Here is an 11,561-nt window from a genome sequence, read left to right as displayed (position 1 = left end):
TGGAATTACAAGGAGATCAAAGTGAGATATATGCATGACAGAAATCTGCTACTGAAGCTAGATTTCAGGAAAATAACATACCCAGTGGGGGACTTCTGCTAAAAAGCAGCTTTGATGGATTGCATGACAGTAAATGAATATTCCTGAGAAGACCGGCTGCTCATTGAGTAGTCCAGAGCAGCCCTCTGTTTGTTAAAAACCTCCACCTCCATGCTCCCCTTTATGCCAATGACACCACAAGGTGATGATAAGAACCCTGTAACTGCAAGAAAGATATAATTATACAGGCACTCGGGTTTCATTCATGGGCACTGTGTACATTGTCCAAACTTAGATTATGCTAAACTTAAGTGAAAAGATTCTCCAAAGGTGCTTCAAAGTTGTTCAGGTAATATAATTGCTGTCAGGGAGCCTATGAAGTGTTGAATGATGTGTTGTGCCAGCAGCTTTCTGTTTCCATAATGGGCATTAACTTTGAAGAATATATGAGTCAGGGGACAAAGTTAAACCTCTAATCAAATGTTGACCAAATAATAGTGTGCCAATATAGCCAATTAACACAGCCAGGTAGCGTGACTGATGACAAAGCATCACATTCAGAAGCAAAAATTGAGTTTTTGTTTGTTTATTTTTGTAATTATTCCTCTGGCTTACGACAAAACGTGTATCAGCAAAATCAGCGGAAATAACTCAGTGAGCAGCTGTTGAGCTTTTCCTCTCAAGAACAGAAGTCTAAGAGTAATTGATTTTTTTTTTCATTTTATTTAAATTTTAAATATTTTCAGACTGATTTTTAATTTCAGTCATTAAAAATTGGGGATGTGCTTATTTTTATTATTCTGAGCATGAGTTCGATTAGAAGTTTGCAGGCTGAGAGCACTAATCTCTCTCAGGGTCACAGAGAGCCATGTGTTCCTTTTTGTGTCGCTTTGCATTTGTTTTGCTGTAATGCACATTTTGTACACTAGGGTGCAGTTACATGTAGTGTGAATGTGTGCACAAAGCAACGGTTAATACATGAGATAAATAATTTTATTGACCATGATGCGAACAGTTATGATAGCAACAGTGTTAAAGTCTGTGTAATGAATTAATTTATAAGAACCAGCAAAGTGATGTCTAATGGTAGGGAAAGGAATGAAAACAGCAGTTAGACACGCAACAAGGGCTAAAATATTGTGACCATGTGCAGAGTTGCCCATCTGATCACCTTTGAAATGCTCGCTTTGCAGAGAGTAGGCCTGCGGCAACTCGCAGTCTGTTGCAAAGAGTGACTTTGGTGCCTCAAGAAGATGGAGTTAGTCCTGCTAGTTTGTCACTGAATGGCAATAACATGCAAGCCATTTGTGAATAACTGTAATAAATCAGTGAACATCGCAAATCTATTTCTGTCTTTTGCAAATCTGTCCAGCCAGAACCCAGTAGATTTGAAAAAAGAGAAATTCCTCAAAAAATAGTATTTTTTTTACTGCAGCACAGTAGTTTAAGAAATGGCATGGCACATGGCAGCCTTGCTTTTATATAGGAATACAAAAGTAAGTTTGATTCCCCTATTGCAAAGACAGACGTCAAAGACGACTCCCCATTTCCACCTTAGACACCTCAGCCAGAGCTCTAGTCAAGCCTTAGTCTTCATCTTCACCACCACCATCATCATCACAATCTAGACATGTTCAACTCTTAAAAGTGATCTCTCCTTATATAACTATAATAAGCTACGGTACCAGCAGCTGCAAATATTTTATTTCAAGCCAAGAGGAAAACAAAGGTTTAAATAGATACTACTACTACATGCAACTTAAGCAAATCAAAGCGTGACAATCACAATGTGGACCAGTGTGTCTATTGCATGCTTTGCCATGAAATCAGGGTGGACTACAATATGTCTGCAAGTGACTGCAGTCAGTCCAAGTTGGACTGCAATTGTTGGGAGATGGGTTGCACCCCTGCACCAGGCAACTTGTGCAATTACCTTGTCACTGAAAGTCATCATCCAGAAGTTGAAGGTGTTGCATGCTCAGCTACTTGCACTCAGTTTCAGGCAACAAAAAACTTTAAAACAATCACTGGGTAACCCCTCATTTTTTTTTACAACATACATCATACATTAGTCAAAATGACCAAGTGACATACTGGTAAGCCATTACAACCGCTAAATCACAAATGAACATGTTAGAGCTTGATTTGTGATTGGTTGGTTGAATATTACATTTACAAAAGAGCTAAGTTTCTTCTTCTTTTTATATTAGGCTCATCAAAATGGCTGTGGCCTCTCCAGTTTTATCCATGTTCTCACAATAATCTCACAATAAATATGTTCATTTTTGAAAATGTCAAACAATTCAATTAAATGTGACTTTGATTTTTTGTATTTGTGGAGGGTGGGGGTTGCCAAATGTGATTGCTTTGACTGCCAGATCAATACTGATGTTTAATGTGGTGTAGCTCCAGACATATTTATCTGGAGTCAAAAAATAAAAATAGTTTTCAAGGATCCTTTGAATCATTGATTTACCTTTTAAAATAAGCCACTACATGTTTTCAGAAGTGAGTTTAGTTGTTACTGATTTATTATCGACACAGCCTAAACGAAGAGTCTGGCTTTTACTCCGTATTTGGTTTAAAGCTGTACATTCCAGTTTTTTACTTTATGTCTGCTAAAATAGACCAACAAATTATGTTCTTTGGCTGGAAGTCAATCAAGTTGCACACTCTAGAAATGGCTTAATAACTGTGCACTTTTTATGTGTGGCAAAGTCAACACTAGTGCTTGTCTAACTATACAGCATGAAATGTGTGAAGATTTAATTATAAGTGGATTGCCAGTGATAATCTTGGGAAAGCTTCTTGGGAAAAATTCAATTTCTTTCCCTCCATTTCAAATGTTTGCGTTCCTCTTCGACAGCTATAAGAAATCAGTAGGCTGTGGAATTAGTGGTAACACCTTTCTCACTTTAGCCTGTGATACAATGGTTTGAAAATCCTTTTAGATGATTCTGCAGAGTGGACTTTTCAGGAGAGGAGGAGAACTTGACCTTTAACTGTTATGGAGCAGCACACATTACCATATAATTCAGAACAATCTCTCTTAGCATTTAAAACTATGGTCCTTCAACAGACGGGTAGAGAGGTGTGCTCTTGAATGTCTCCAAACCAGTCAGCTCCAGCATAAACTGATGTTTTTCGCAGCCAAGATTGTTACTTTATGCATGAACACAGAAGCTGTTTCAGTCTAGATCTGTATTTATTAACAAAATGGATTCTCATCAGAAAATATAGATTCAGGGGTTTTTGCTCTCCACCTTCAGATGCTGATTTGGGCAGGGCATTGAGCCAGCTATTATTCACAAACACCCCCTCCAATAGGAAAAAGGTCCATCTGGCCCAGTGCACCATTTCAAAAGCTCATGGCCAACATCCTGTATTTTCTAATGAATCAAAGACACCATTCCAGTTAAAGTTTGTGCACAAGTGAATTAGCTTGTGTTTTCCTTTTTTTCCTCAACCAAAAATCATATTCATTCATTTTAGTTTCACTCCATGTTTTCCCTCGGTCATCCACACCTCACTCTCAGTGGCCTGCCTGAGCAGCTGATATATGAGCACTGAGTTTACCAACTGTCTCATTCCCAGTTTTTTCCAGTTAATCGTCCCTATAAAAAGACAGTCAATGATAATAAAATGGCTCACAAAATACAACTCCTGTGCATGGCCTGCTTAATTTGTCTGCACATCCTGATTAATTTGTGTCCACGTAATGATTTATTTCTGGGTATTAGATAAACGTATATACATGGATGCATCATTGGGGACCAGCTGCATCCATGTATTTTGCAAAAAATGCCATGGTGCAAAATACCAGTGAAAACCTCACAAATTAATCAAAACCTGGGACAAGATTAATCCAAACACAAACATCATTAATTTATTCATTTATTTATGCTTAATTTAGTAAAGATGTGCCTCAAAATATTTTTTTTTATAGTTTTTTTTTCTTACTGATATCATTCACTAGAAACACTCATCCCTCTCTGCTCCATTGCAGCACAGCTGGAACTTTTGCCTGCTGTTTAATTTTCACAGCCTGCTAACAGTATGTCCTTATACTTTATCCAACACTTTCAGAGGATACGTGCTTTCATATTTTTCCATTTATTGCTCAGGTCTGTTAATATCAGTTTTGGCTGGTAACAAACGCTGTAACATTAGCAGCAAAAGCAGACGAGCTGACCTGTATTTGGTATCTGCTGCAAAGTTCACCTCATGAGATCCTGTCTAGGTATCTTTAGTTTATAATTAGAAGTATCTTTCTCTTATAGCCTGCTAGGTGAAAGCTCGAAAATTGGTGCTCTTGTAGTAGGTGCGTGCTCAGACTTTTGCAGATATCCTATCTTGCACCTCCTGATGAGGACATTTATGCAACTTAGACTGTCTCCCTCGCTTACTTACAAATGCAGAAAGTGGAGTTAACTACGCCTTCCTCCTGTCGTCAAAGCGATTCCAGTGTTTTGAGCATAACAAATTAGCCCATGAACTGATCTTATTTTACATAGTCAAATGCTTCAAGTCTCCTAAACAAATACACACGATCAACCCGACTTAAAGCTTTCATTTGAGCTACTGACAAGTGTCACATCCAGACAGCTCTTTTGATGTCACAAAAACACAAAATGCAATACATAAATGTTCATACTTGTGTGTACAGGAATTCGATGTGAAAATGAGCTGAAATGTACTCAAATTTTAAGTAGTTCTTTTCCTTTCTTTCTTTTTTTTTGAAACAGCATGAGAAGAGCAGCTTTCTTTACAGCACAGTGTCATCGTCCCAGAGTCTAAAAAGTCTTTGAAAACTCTGTACAGGTCCTCTCCCAGCTCTATCTTCTTTAGAGATCTGCAGGAAGTCCTTAGGTTTTTGAAACACAGTCACAGATGAGCTGCGGAAAGAAGAGAGGGGGGCGAGAGAACCCCATAAGAGAGCTGCCACACTCAACTTAGACAGACCCTTCAGTATCGCATCTACTGTATAGTTAGCAGTTTCTTTTAGAACTCCTCAGGCAGCATAATTATTTCCACTACATTAGCTCTTGATGATCCTGTTCTTTAGCAGATAATCTGTCATTTTAGCTCCTTAAAACAGTTTTTGTCTGTCGCTGACATTCATTTGTAATATGTTGGAAGCCTCCAAGCAGAGGCCAAGTCACACACATTCCTCCAGTTAAAATTCCCATCAGAGCAGTGATATTTATTTAGAGGCATCTTCATCTCCTTTATGTTCTTGCTTTCCTTAGATCCTGCTGTCCGTCTAACTCTCACTCCACTTCTGAAAGTCAGAGAAAAGAAAAAGTAATTCCAGATTTAGTCAGCCGTATCTGTCATGCAGAAAATCATTTATGTCTTTTAATGAATAGCACTGTTGATCATCTTGTGCTACATGTCAGAAAACGAGGCAGCATGTCATCACCTATTTATTTGTCTTTGTGCTGCTGCAGCAGCTCGTACAGCCTCACCTGCCACTGTGTCACCAGCTCCCTCAGTTTGCTTCAGTTTTCCTCCGGGGCCTGTCACTCATTATATTTTTCTATTACTTTTACATCATTTGATGCATTGCTCCTGGTTTCAGGTTGCGGGTCACTGGCTACGGTCTCCTCCACTGTCTGCTGCTTCGCATGTTACCTGTCACCTGTTGCTTACCTGAGCTACTCCCTGCTACCTATTCCTCCTGTGGACATGATCCAAGCCCAACGTCACAGCCCTCAAGTGACGTCATTGCTGCCAGAGCTTGCATATAAAGCATAAAATACTATATGAATATAAAAATGTGAAAATAAAAGAGAATGAGGATATAATGTTTGGACTTTTTTTTTTCACCAGTCTACCACATCACAAAAAAGCTTATCTGAGATATTATCTGGGCCCGAGGTCTGAATCATCATCATTTTTACAGCCTTCTTCGTAACACAGACATTACCAATGGCTTGTCATACCACTTTGAAAATGGTGAAGTCAAGGACCCATGCCAGCATGTTTCTATGATTTACAACAGCAGAGTTTCTCTGTAATGACAGTAGACTGAGTGAATGTGGAAAAAGCGAGACATATTGCTGAAATAGCCCTAATGTTTCTCGAGGCATCTCAGGCTTTTCATCTTCTGATTTCCAGTGGCTTGTTAAATGTGAGTGTTTTTTTCACAATGCCACAATGTTTGTACTTCTTTACAAAAAGAACGCGATTTCTTTCCTCTTTAGGTACATTAGCACATTGGTTTTTTATACCTTCAGCTTGTGCTCTGTTGAGGTCATATTGGGATGCAGGTATCTGATGTTCATCGAATGACCATCTGGGGCTGGTTCCTATGTTAAAATGACTTCACTGAGTTTATTTGAATCACTGAACTCAACTGTGTATGTGCCGCTGATGTTTTTGTAGTAATTTGTAAATGTCTGACAAATAACTAATAAACTGTACAGGTGGGTCATCAAGAGGTCCTTGAGCTTTGGAGCAGAATCTTGAATTTTATTTGAAGCATTCATCTGACTTTGCCTGAACCCATAAAATCCATGGATTGAGCTTGCAAGAGTCATCTGATAGCTTAGGACTCTACCTTCTCATCCAAATTTGGTCATTTCTGAAAGACCATGATGGCTACAACCCTGCCCAGTACTAACGTGGGGGCTTCAAAATGGACAAAGTAAATGGGTTGCCAAATCCATCCTAGATACAGTTTATAGCAGAGACTGAGTGTGCTACAATCAGGACTTAATCGCCAAGAAAACCAATTTCTGAAATAGGATTGTTTTCAGTGAACTCATTCAGAATAAATGTCAGTGATACAAACACATGGAGGACAAACAGGCCTTATCTTCTCTCATGAAAGCTACTTTGGGCTTGTTTATCCGAGAGCCCCGAGTAATATTTTTACCTTTTCTTTTATCTGTTCCCAAAGTAATATTTTTATCTTTTCTTCAATAGCCAAAAGAATCGAAACTATGTCTAAAAGAGAGAGTAACTGAGGACCCAAAAGAAGCTTTATAATGAGTTTATAAACAGCAGTTAAAGGGGGAAAGGTTAAATCTCTCCCAGAAACAAGCAGCATGCTGTTCAGAGAAGAAATGTTTAAAAACCAGAATATCAAAGCATAATAATTGCTCACTTTACTCACTCAGCATGTTCCCATCTATCATGACAATGTAATGCTAAAACAGATAGGAGCTCACATCCACCAAAGTGACTATTGATCGCCAATCAATAGGCTTTGTTTCTGGGTGACTGTAATGTCTGGTAGCCTACAGCCTGCTGCTGTATCAATAGAGAGGCCACAGCCGAGCTTTTCTGATCAGCCTTCCAATTCAGAAAGTGTGAATAAATTAATTAAATACATGTCTGAATTCATCGTGAAATATTACAATAATCTTGAGCTGTCCAACAGATGTTGCTTTAGGTGTTGTAATCTTTCTTGACAGAGGAACAGAAAGCTCAAAATTCATTACGCTGCTTTTTTTTATTACATAATATGCTTCACACTAGAGGGAGACAAAGACCCTTCACAGATGACAAGCACTCAGCTACACTTGCATGATTAATGATTTAAGGTCACATTGTATGATGTTTGTGTAGATGAAAAAAAGTCTTTGAATCCACTGACATCCACTTTATGTGTTTAAAATGCCATGTGTACAGCCTGTTTCATCCATGGACTTTTACGTTTCAAGATCCCTCTCCACTATTAGTGATGCTTTATGTGATTTTAAAGGAAATTACCTCCAAATAAAGAGTGTTTGTTGTCACAGCTTGTCCTGCCTTCTTAAACCTATGCAACTTGAAATGCTTACCGGAGCACTGAGGCAGTCGGGGCATGGCAGTTTAATTGAAACATATTTTAGTAGAATGTGGGCCGTATTACTGGGTTGTATCCTCAGGGAGGCACATTGTAACAAAAGAGCAGGCGAAGGTAGAGACATGGTGAGGCGAGGAGAGAGGAAGACAGAGTGAGGAGGGGTGGTGCGAGGAGGAGGCAGAATTGCACTTTCACAATGTATCTCAAATCCATAATGGCACATTGTTACAGAGTTTATGGGATGTGTCCCACAATCAATAACCAATTTATGTGAACTTGATGGATGGATAAAGGCCACACTGGTTACATTACCTGTTTCCCATTTGGACAGTATAGCTGACCTTGGTTTGTGTTCACTTATGTTCTGGAATAATCTGCCAAGGCTTTTTACTTCCACCTGGAGCAGATGTTATGTGACCGGTGGCGTCTTTATCCTTTGCCTATAACAAGCACTCCAGATTTTCTCTAGTGCAAAACTTAATGTGTCTCAACTATCACATGGTAATATCTTTTCCAGGCAATCTGCCTTGCTTCAGGCATGCCTGGGTTGCTATAACAACAGCTGCTGCTATATCTGTCACTGCTGTGGGTCACGGCTAGCTAAAAGAGCAACATACATCACATCCCTCTTAAGTGCCGGTTTTCATCTATTTCTCCCTGCCAGTACCTTCGCCTTTTGCTGTCTTTTTGTCTTCCGCAGCCCCTCTGACTTTGCATATCTGAAGGAGCTCTCTTCCCACGGAATAAAACCCCTCTGTACATATGTGTTTAAGCTCTGTGAAGACAGACAATTAAAATACACCGAGTTTAATTCAAGTCGAAACTAATCGGAAGGCGTTTTGCTAGCTGCTTTTCTGCTGAGTTAATGAGAGCTGTGAATGCCAGTGGGGCTTATTGTGGTTGATTTAAAGCCAACTTCTTTCTTTTCATCACCATTGCAGTCACAGATAATAAGGAGAACATGACTTAAGAGCTGCTGAGGGTCAATATTGCATTTTCTTCCCAGTGTCCTGGTAGAGTTAAAGTAACAGAGGACTCATTATACAGTTTGCATGGCACCGAAAGACGGACGTAGCCACATAAACTGTTGCTTTACAGCCTCTGTTTTACATTGTCACTGCTAACACTATGTTTTTTAGGAGTCAGAAGTTAACAAATTTAAGCGAGAGGTGGGAGTGCTACGTTATCAGCTAATGCTAGCTAGCTTGGTAAGCAGGCCGTTCTATATAAAGATACCTGTGAATTAGTGCTGAGTAACATACTTCTTTCAGCTGCTGCCTTTAGAGGTCACCATAGCGGATCATCTTCCTCCAATTTCACTGTATCCCTTCTTCTGTCACACCAGCCATGCTTTCTGAGGTCTTCCTCTTTTTCTCCTGCCTGGCAGCTCCATCTTCTATATCCTTTGTCCAATATATCCACTATCCCTCTTCTCAACATGTCCAAACCATTTCAGCCTTGCCTCTATAATTTTGTCTCCAAACCACTCAACTTGAGCTGTCCCTCCCATATAAGAATTTCTAATCCTGTCCATTCTGGTTACTCCCAGTGAAAATTTTTCCCTCTGCCACATCAGCTTGACAGGAGGAGGCAGAGGTAGCAGGACTCACTACCATCTTATAAACCTTTCCTTTAACTCTTTTAGATAAGTATGAGAGTCGCTTCTTATTGTTACCTAATGGCAAGGAAACTTGGTGTGATTTTTTGACTCTGCTTTAAAATTAGATAAACAGATTAACTCTGTTAAGATGAGCTTTTTTAAACTAAGGCTCCTCAGTAAAGTCAAGGCCTGCTTCCTGTAACATAACTTTGAGAGATCAGTTCACTCTTTTATTACCTCTCACTTAGACTGTTGCAGTCATTTATATTTTGGCTCTGATTAGTCGTTACTTTGTCGCCTGCAGCAGCTTGCTTTTTGGCAAGAAAGAAATGGTGTGATCACAGTACTTTATTTGGCTTACGTAGAGCTCACTCTACTGAAACTACACTTCTTAGAGTCTCCAACGACATTTTGATGAGATGTGATGCAGGAGAATGCTTCGTTCTGTTGATGTTGGAGCTGACCTCCGCCTTTGATACTGTGGACCATCATATTCTGCTAGACAGGCTGAGACACTGGGTGGGTATATCATGGGCTGCTTTGGACTGGTTTGAATCCTATTTGCATGAACGATCCTTTTCTGTGGCTACCTCTAAGTACAGTTCCTCTTCTACTTTTCTTGCCTATGGTGTGCCACAAGGTTCAGTTTTGGGGCCTTTATTGTTCTTGCTGTATTTACTTCCTCTTCAACACTTATTGAGCACTCTTAAGGACATTTCGTATCACTGCTATGCAGATGATATTCAGTTATATATCTCCTTTAAGCCAAGTTTCCAAGCTACAGATTTTGCATAAGTGCATAGACTCCATTAGAGGTTGGATGGCTGGAAACTTTCTTCAACTAAATGAGGAGAAGACTGAAGTCCTTGTTTGTGCTCCTAAAAGTTTTGTACCTAGTGTTATGGAAAACTTGGGTCCACTTGCTACATTTGCCAAACCGTCTATCAGGAACCTTGGTGTTACTATTGACTCAGCTCTGACTTCGGATGCTCATGTAAAATCTCTGGTTCTCTCCTGTTTTTATCACTTGAGAAACATTGCTAAGCTGAGTCCCATTGTATCGCGCTCCAAATTAGAAATTGTCATTCATGCATTTGTTTCATCTCGTCTGGATTATTGTAATTCTTTGTTTACTTGTTCATGAAAAGCCTCTTTGGAGCATCTGCAAGTTGTTCAGAACGCTGCTGCAAAGCTTCTGACCAAGTCCTCCAAGTATTCCCATGTCACACCCCTGCTGATTCAGCTGCACTGGCTCCCCGTTAAATTCAGAATCCACTTTAAGGTTTTGACCTTGACTTTCAGGGCTCTACATGGACAAGCACCAACATATATAAGTGAACTTTTACATCCATACATTCCCAGCAGGTCCCTGAGGTCATGTGACCAGGGCTTGCTGGTTGTCCAACACACGAGGCTGAAAACAAAAGGCGACAAAGCTTTTGTAACTGTGGCCCCCAGATTGTGGAACTCTCTCCCTTTGAGCCTGAGATCTGTGGACTCCGTGGTCGCTTTTAAAAAACAGCTAAAAACTCATCTTTTTAAACTTGCTTTTGGTTGATTTTTATTTTTAGGTTTTAGCTTCTGTGAAGCAATTTGTGATTTTTATCTTGAAAGGTGCTATATAAATAAAGTTTTACTTACTTACTTACTTACCCTGGCTTCCAGTCCATTTCTGGATCCAGGTTAAAATTTTACTTGTTTTTAAGAGTCTCAATAGTTTGCTGCCACCATAGTTAACTGAACTTTTGCAACCCTACACTCCTGCCAGAGCACTGGGGTTTACAAACCAAATGAAGCTTATGCATCAGTTCCCTTTCCTTGGGCCAATCAGCTGCCACTTTGCATGGTTCAAATCTGACACCTCAGTCAGAGCTCCAGCCAAGCCTCACTCTTCATCTTCACCACCGCCAGTGTCTAGACTCTGGGGGTTCCTGTCCTATATCCTATCGCCGTTGGTATTTTGTTATTGTATTCTCAGGTGCTTTCCATTCTAGTTTAACAAACACAGTGTTATTTAGGGTTTTTAGTGTATATTTGTTGTTTGTTTAGTGAGGTTTTTTTTTTTTTTTTTTTTGTTCTTTAGATATAAACTTTGACTTGTCTCTGGCTGCTATTTTTCTGTCACAA

The 11,561-nt window shown here is 39.6% G+C and overlaps 1 long non-coding RNA gene across 1 annotated transcript; it reads right to left on the bottom strand.

Moving 5' to 3' along the window:
- Positions 1-4,136: 4,136 nt before the first annotated feature.
- LOC106098646 (uncharacterized) lies at positions 4,137-10,965 on the bottom strand. Its single transcript, XR_001224923.3, has 2 exons — positions 9,097-10,965; positions 4,137-5,320 (listed from the first exon to the last, which is right to left on the bottom strand). It is a non-coding gene; the product is annotated as an uncharacterized LOC106098646 (long non-coding RNA).
- Positions 10,966-11,561: the final 596 nt, after the last annotated feature.

The sequence above is a fragment of the Oreochromis niloticus genome, linkage group LG14 (genome assembly GCF_001858045.2).
Source record: "Oreochromis niloticus isolate F11D_XX linkage group LG14, O_niloticus_UMD_NMBU, whole genome shotgun sequence".
NCBI classification, from domain to species: Eukaryota; Metazoa; Chordata; class Actinopteri; order Cichliformes; family Cichlidae; genus Oreochromis; species Oreochromis niloticus.
Note: the sequence above shows the minus strand (reverse complement) of the source record. Positions and strands in the feature narration are given on the sequence as shown.